This window comes from Lissotriton vulgaris, chromosome 8 (assembly GCF_964263255.1).
Source record: "Lissotriton vulgaris chromosome 8, aLisVul1.2, whole genome shotgun sequence".
NCBI lineage: Eukaryota > Metazoa > Chordata > Amphibia > Caudata > Salamandridae > Lissotriton > Lissotriton vulgaris.
The window spans coordinates 93,997,675-94,006,413 of NC_141696.1; positions in this window are offsets into that span (position 1 = coordinate 93,997,675).

Here is an 8,739-nt window from a genome sequence, read left to right on the forward strand (position 1 = left end):
TTGGCTTGCTTATAAGTAGGTATTTGTGGACCTAAACTCAACTTAAGTGACCAATGCTATTGAAAATCTGACTTACAAAGCCTGATAGCTACACATGAGATGATTGTTAGACCAGATTTTAGGTAATTGATGATACTCACTTCATATTCTGACCAATACATTAGGGGTGGATTCGATTTTATGGGAACATCCTCTTTAGTGTTCCTAAGAAAGGAAATCTGTGGCATGAAATTCAATATTGTCACATCAAACACGATTGCAAATCACATGGAAGGGTATTACCAAATGGGATGCCACTTCACCAGAGCACAAGAGATTGGCTGTTCCTACACCTGGGGAACAGGGCATGGAAAATTCAGACTCAGTTTTACAAGTCACAAATTCCAGTGGGTAAAATCGAGTGTAGGTTGGACAAGTACGGCTTGGGCAAGACTGACCCCCTCCAAATGTACTGGAGAACCAGGATGATTGCCTATGGCTGGTACCAGCCTCCACCACACGGATATCCTGCTTTGTCTCCTTTGAAACATCTTACCTGAAGCTCTCCACGCTCCCATTTATTACCTGCTCAAAGCAGGTTGTACCCATTAAACAGTGTCCACATGTTATGTTGCATTCTGGGCTCCATAACTCATATTAGCTAGATGTAGAAGTGGGGCTATTAGCTGAAAACATTCATTTCAACTACACCAAATCTGCATAACTTGTAATTGTGCCAATATGTTGCTGCCACTTGGGTGAGAGACAGCTGCCTCAAGCTCAACTAAGACAAGATCAATGTCCTCCTCCTGGGGCCCAACACCTCCAACTGGGAAGATGTCTGGTGGCCCGCCGAGCTGGGAGATCCCACCCTAACCCACTCATCACTCACAAAACCTTTGCATCATACTGGATTCTTCACTCACCATGAACTACCTGATCAACATCATCACCTCATCATGTTTCCATACTCTTCGCCTGCTTTGGAAGACCTTCATATTCCCACTGAGGCCAGGAAGATGGTCACTCATGTACTCATCAGCAGACTACACTATAGCAACATACTCTACGCAGGCGTCACCCAGAAACTGCTTAGGAAACTTCCGGACTGGTCCTCAACATCCCCCGCCACAGCCACATGTCCGATCACCTGTGAGAACTTCACTGTCTCCCAGTCAACTAAAGAGTCACGTTTAAGCTCCTCACACACGCCTACAAAGCGTTCCATGACGCCAGACCAGCATACCTGAACAATGCCTCTAATTACACGTACTCACCAGACACCTTTGCTCTGCCCAACTGGCTCTGGCCACCGCCCCTCGGATCCGCAGGACTAGGACTGGAAGATGATCCTTCTCCTACCTCGCTGCCAAAGCCTGGAATGCCATGCCTCTACACCTCAGGCTCGACCCGTATCGGACACAATTCAGGAAGGATCTCAAAAACTGGCTCTTCAAGTGAACCACAGCACCCAGTCGGACCTGCAACCCCTCCCCCCAGCACCTAGAGATCCTCACTGAATGATTGAATGATTGAATTGGTTAATTGGAATCTAATAGGGTTCTTGGAAAGATGAGGTTTTAGGACAATATGATAAGTCTCTTGCCATTCCAGTGAGTACATAAAATGCCCAGAGTAGCACATATTCCTCTCAGACAAAAGAATGTTTTAGTTTTAAAACTAATTTCATGCATTTTTATTTAAAATCAGAGCATGGCATGATGCACCATTCCTAATGTGAGGTTCATTGGAAGTGGTGTAAGTGGGCCTGAACTCAAAACTCAGTGCAGACAGCAACATTCTTTATTGATTTTTATATTACTGAATAAGATGTTCACTTTTATATGGACAGTAACAAAAACTCAATTGAGTTCAGCGGGAAGCAGTTCTCCATTGAAAATTTCCTCATAGACAATCGTGTTTGTAGTGTCATCCCCAGCAAAGGTTACCCGCCAATGATTACATCACACAGACCTTAGTATTACACGCCTTTATTCGTCTGCGTGTAACAGCATCTCAACATTCTAAATCATACTTCATTTCATTCCGCTCTAACACCTACGTCACAGCTCTATGGGGTCCATCAGGAGCCAAAAGGGTTCCGTCATTGCTAACTCGTAAGACACAACATATCCCCGCTGTTACATGAAAAATAATATATATATATGTATATCTATCTATCTATCTATCTATCTATCTATCTATCTATCTATCTATTTATCTATCTATCTATCTATCTATCTATCTATCTATCTATCTATCTATCATTTATCTATCTATCTATCTAATTATATGTATCTTGTTTTTTGCTGTTTCTGCGGATGAATTTCTATTGCTGCACAGTGAATGACATACTTATGAATTTAACTTATAATTTTTGATAGCCCATCCAGGGCTTAATAACTCACGTTTGCTTAAAAATGCCATATAATTGATGCATTATGGCAACCACTATAAGATGGCCGCCTTGTTTACTATATTTTGGTCTCTCTTTTGTGTTGATTGAACATGAGATTGATGTCAATTTCAAACTTTATTTAAATGCAAATGAAACTGATGCGAGTGACAGCAGATGAAGGCGCGATGCCGAAACGCGTTCTGTTTGATTGATGAATAAATCATTTGAATCTTGACAATCGAGTTGTGGAGTGCCGTCAATTCTTTTGCCTTGGAAAGGAATTTTGGAGCGTTCATATATATATATGTGACCAAGACCTCTGCGAAGGCCGAAACGTTATGCTGTCGTGGTGTACTGAGGAATACAAAAACTCACCTGCCCTCTGGGTCTTCCGTTCTCTTCCTGTTGATGGTTCTGGATGGTGGGCACGTCGCTGAGAGGGTACGAGTGCGAAAATATATATATATATATATATATATATATATATATATATATATATATATATATATATATATATATTTATATATATATATATATATTTATATATATATATATATATATATATATATATATATATATATATATATATATATATATATATATATATATATATATATATATATATATATATATATAACCTACTGGCGGTCGCCAGTAGGTAGTTATAGTTAGGATCTACTTTCCATAGGAAATCCGCAACATTCTATTGGGAATAACTTTGGCGCCGGTGGACGAATCTTCGCGAATTTCTCAAAGTTTGTGGCCCGCTCCGCTCCTACCCTGAAAATGTGGGGGGGATTCGTCAAGCGGGGGCCGAGATAAAAGGGGGTCCCAAAACGTGTTTTCTCCATGTTAATTTCCGTAGGGCTGTCGAACTCACTTTTAGCCCGAACGGCTGACTGGATTTGCACCAAACTTGGCAAACTTGTAGGGACTGGTAGCCCGATGTGCCTTTGCTATGTCTCAAGATATGTGCTCCAGTGGTTTTTGAGTAATTTAGGTTAAAATATATATATATATCTATGGCAGTGCCCCGGTACGCGCACCAGGGAGCGCTCTGGGCGCGCCACGCGAGGTGCGCACAGAAAGCTGATTGGCTCTCGGGTGTCTGTAAACATTCGAAACAGTCGGGAGCGGCCACCATCTTGTGTCTCGGTAGAATCGAGACACAAGAGGTGGCAAAAACAAAGGGGGAAATGACCATAAGGGGGCAGAGTAGATCCCTCCTGACCCCGTAGGTTTGATGTGGGGGTCATAAAAGTGCCCCGCGGAGCAAAACATTATTTTTTTTTTGATTTGCGCGGGGGGAGCGCCCGATACGCGCAACGGGGAGCGGACCGGGGAGCGTACCATGGGCAAAAAAGAATGATAGAGTTTTCAAAAAATGTAGCATTTTTTTATAAATTGGAGGTAGTTTTAAAAAGTACTGTTTTATTGTTTTTTGAACATTTTTAACTTTTTTTGACTTTTCTGAACATTTTTTATTTTTTTTGTATTTTTTAAGGGGAGAAACAAAAAACAGGGAATTCTAAAGGGCTCAACAGGAGCTAAAAAAAAAATGAAAAAATTAATGTTTCCTTGGGCACTTGTGGTTATCCCAAGCACGGTTAATAAGTGTGATGCATTGCTCTCCATAGCATATTGTTTGTCCACAAAAAATACAAACCATTTTAAATTTGGAAAAGTTTGTTTGTATAGTGGAGCACATCTCCCTAACTTCCGGTCCCGATGGGGTGGAAACATTAGTTTGGGAGGTGCTGGCAGAAGATTTGACAGGGTTTCTGGCCAGTTCCCTGACCTCTGCCCTAGCATAGTTATTTGGATGCTTTCGTAGCATATGTCTGATCATCGTGTGGTTGCCGAAGGAGTATTTTTTGTTGGGATTCCCCCTTGACACCTCCTGATGACATTTTAAGCAGGTTGCCTTAGGCGCATTTACTTTTTTGTTGTTGTTGGGGATTGAAAAAAATTGCTCTTTAGGTTTGTAGGTAATATTGTCCTCTCGGACGAATCTCCTCTCCTCCTCCTCTTCATCCTCCTCCTCTTCTTGATCTCAACCACTGTGAAGTTGTGGTGGTCCTTGTGGTGGTGGTGGTGATGGAGGTGGTGGTCCAGAAGCTCCAGCAGCTGCAGCCAATGTAGCTATTTTATACTGAAATAACTGCAGGTCTACCTCTCTCAAAGCAGAAAGTTAGAATGAGGAAAAAAGGAGGGGTTTTTCATCATTTGGAAAAGAAAACTGTTTTGAACCAATGAAAAGTGTTATTTTCAGGTCACAAGACCAGGGGTTTCATCATTATGAAACCAAAACTGTGATGAACCAATAAAAAGTGTTATTTTCAGGTCACATGACCTGCCCCGGGGCGCGCCCCGGGGCACGTCGCGTAAGTGCATCAGATGCTTACGTTGCGCGATCGTATTCGCTCGAGTGCTTCTGGGTGCGCTTACACCGTGCCTATCACGCGGATGCGGCTACGCGATACGTCACGATCATGTTTTCGTTCGCGACATTGGCGCTAACGGGACGCTTCCCGGTTCGCGCACCGGGGCGCTTCAAAAGACTGCGCTTTCCGGGGCGCTCACCGGGGCGTGCAAAGGGAGCGCTCCAGGGCAAAAAAACCAAAACAATATACATTTAAAAAATTGTTTTAAATAGAAATATAATATAGGATTAATTTTCTAAAATATTACATTTCATAGCTATAGACATTTGCTATTTAAAAAACGTTTAAATTCACTGAAAAAAACATAGGTTTGGGGCCTTATATATAGTTAGGAATTAGCATTTAAAAAACCTATGAAATTCACTGAAAAAACCATAGGTTTCAGACCAGTTATAGTTAGGAATTAGCATTTAAAAAACCTTTGGAATTCACTGAAAAAACCAAAGGTTTCACACCAGTTATAGTCAGGAATTAGCATTTAAAAAACCTATTAAATTCACTGAAAAAAACATAGGTTTCACACCAGTTATAGTTAGCTGGAAATTTTACTGACATAAAACCATTGAAATTCCCACGTTACAGTTAGTTGGACTCACTATAACTTGCGCGCCTGCAATGCACTGCTGATGATGTCACATATTACATCACTCATGACATGGTCAGTGACATCACTCATGACATCACTGATGACACCAATAATATTATTATTGAGTTTTATATAGCGCGTGGTTACCCTTGGGCATCCCAGCGCTCATCCAGAAAAAAACACCATAGCAGAGAAAACGTTAGGCAGGGAACAGATGGGTCTTTAGGAGTTTGCAAAATCGTAAGGTGCCAGTTTCGGAGCGCAGGGCAAGCGGAAGGGAGTTCCACAACGCTGCCACATTGACGGAAAATCTTCTACCACCACTCCTGGCCTATCTTACTCTCGCGACTTGCAAAAGATGTTGGTGGTCTGAGTGAAGGGCGCGGGGGGCCTTATAAGATTGAACCATGCCCCGTAGGATAGGTGGCCCTTTCCCCTGCAAGATTTTATGGGCCATGCAGAGTGATTTAAACTGTACCCTCTCTCTAACAGGGAGCCAATGAAGCGCCTTCAGCGCGGGGCGGGCTGATTGCCGCCTGGGAAGACCCGTCAAAAGCCTAGCAGCAGCATTTTGTACTTGCTGCAATTTGTTTAAAGTTGATTCTGGAGCCCCCAGAAACAGCGCATTGCTGTAGTCCAGCCGTGAAATGATGGGCCCCTGGATTAGTAACCTCCTAGTGGCCATCGGGAGGAGGGGTAGGATCTTCTGGGCTGACCGGAGCAGGCCGAAACACACGCCTGCGGTCTTTTTTGCGTGTGCCTTGAAGGAGAGGTCCTGCTCCAGCCACACCCCCAAGCTCTTAATCTCCTGTTTTGGGGTGGGTGGCGCTCCCAGACAGCTAGGCCAACTGCTTGGGGACAAGGAGGGCGGGGAGTTACCCAGCATCATCAGCTCGGTTTTTGAACCGTTGAGTTTAAGTGCTGAGTTGCACATCCAGGTGAAGATCTTGGCTAAGCATGTGTGCAGCAAGTTGGGTTGGTTCGCCGACTGGGGGAGCCCTACCACCAACTGGGTATCATCAGCATAGCTGATGATCTTAATACCCAGTGGCAGTACCACACTGGGTGGGGCCATATAAATGTTGAACAATGTGGGGCTCAACGATGAGCCCTGTGGCACACCACACTGGAGAGGGACCGATGTTGACTTCTCGTGGCCTTCCCAGACCTCGAACGTCCGATCTTCTAAGAAGGACGCGAGCCATTTCAGGGCCATCCCGGAGACCCCCACCCCGACAGCCGCTGGAGTAACACCTGATGGTCTACGGTGTCGAATGCCGCACTAAGGTCCAGGAGGATCACTGCCACCGATCCCCCTGAATCCAAAATGCTCCTGGCATTCTCCACGACTGCCAGCAGGGCAGTGTCCGTCCCCTGGCCAGGGCGAAAGCCCGTTTGGGATTCACCCAGAAGGGAGTTGGATTCCAGAAAACCCAATAAGGCGCCTATTCACAAGTTTCTCCGCCACCTTGCTAAGGCCGGGGAGCAGGGAAATAGGCCTAAAGTTAGCAAGGTCGGCGGGATCCAGGCTGGGCTTCTTCAGGAGGGCCTTAACTACTGCTCCCTTCCAACTGGGGGGCACCACTCCTTGGGTGAAGGATAGATTTATAAGGTCCGTCACTGGGCCGCCGATGGTAGAGGCTGCCTGCTTCAGATATTTCATCGGTAATGGGTCTCTCGGAGACCCACTCTTCATGGTCACCAGGATCCCGAGAGCTTCGTCCACAGTGACTGGTCCAAAGGAGTCCAGCTCTGCTGTTCTCACCCCGGGCTGAGACCCTGGGTTACAAACAGAGGATGGCTCCTGGGCTAACCGAGGGAGGGATGCCAAGATGTTTTCAATCTTGGATTTGAAGAAAGAGGCTAGTTCTGAGCATTTCTCACGCGGATTGTCGTGAATGACCGGAGGTTCGGGAGTTTTCAAAAGTTCTCTGATGACCTTAAACGACTCTTTCGAGGAGTTAGAAGAGAGACCTATTCTCTCCTCTAAGAACTCAGATTTCGCTACCCGGATGGCGGATTTATAGGTATTAAGAGCCTCCCGATATTCTCTCCGGCTCACTTCGCCCCAATCCTTCCTCCAGATCCGCTCCCGCCTCTTGCAGCCCTTTCTCAATGTTCTCAGCTCTGGCGTGTAGGATCCGCGAACCCTCCCGATCACGAGCTGCTTGCTAATTGGCTGTCAACACTCCACACCAGGAAGTGTTGGCAGCCATCTTGTGCCTCTGTAGAACTGATTCAGAAAAGGAGGTGGTGATGAACAGAGTGTCTGAATTAAGCAGACCACTCTTACCCAGTCCAAAGATCAGGGCTTGATCCATCACCGTTTTTTAGCTCACTGCACCATCCCAGCTCAGATCCTGGCTACATGCAAATTAGTCTGTTCCTGTCCCAGTGCATTATACTGGGAAGGAAACAAGCTACCGGGGACTGGTTTCTGGCATTTCAGCCGTCGTCGGCCCGGCTTGCTTGAATCCTGATGGTGCAATGAGCAAGGGACTCACATCTGAGTATACCCTTCCACGCTTATGGTGGACAAAATGATTCAGAAAAGGGGCTGGTGATGAACAGAGTGTCTGAATTAGGCAAACCACTCTTACCCAGTCCAAAGATCAGGGCTTGATCCATCACTGTTTTTTAGCTCACTGCACCATCCCAGCTCAGAACTTGGCTACATGCAAATTAGTCTGTTCCTGTCCCAGTGCATGATGGGAACAGGGCAAACCAAACTACCAAGCCAATTCTTATACTGAGAAGGAAACAAGCTACCGGGGAACGGTTTCTGGCATTTCAGCCGTCGTCGGCCCGGCTTGCTTGAATCCTGATGGTGCAATGAGCAAGGGACTCACATCTGAGTATACCCTTCCACACTTACGGTGGACAAAATGATTCAGAAAAGGGGGTGGTGATGAACAGAGTGTCTGAATTAAGCAGACCACTCTTACCCAGTCCAAAGATCAGGGCTTGATCCATCACCGTTTTTTAGCTCACTGCACCATCCCAGCTCAGAACCTGGCTACATGCAAATTAGTCTGTTCCTGTCCCAGTGCATGATGGGAACAGGGCAAACCAAACTACCAAGCCAATTCTTATACTGGGAAGGAAACAAGCTACCATGAGTCCCTTTCTCACTGCACCATCAGGATTCAAGCAAGCCGGGCCGAAGACGGCTGAAATGCCAGAAACCGGTCCCCGGTAGCTTGTCTCCTTTCTGGCGAAGAATTGGCTTGGTAGTTTAGTCTGCCCTGTTCCCATGATGCACTGGGCCAGGGACAGACTGATTTGCATATAGCCAGGTTCTGAGCTGGGATGGTGCAGTGAGATAAATAACG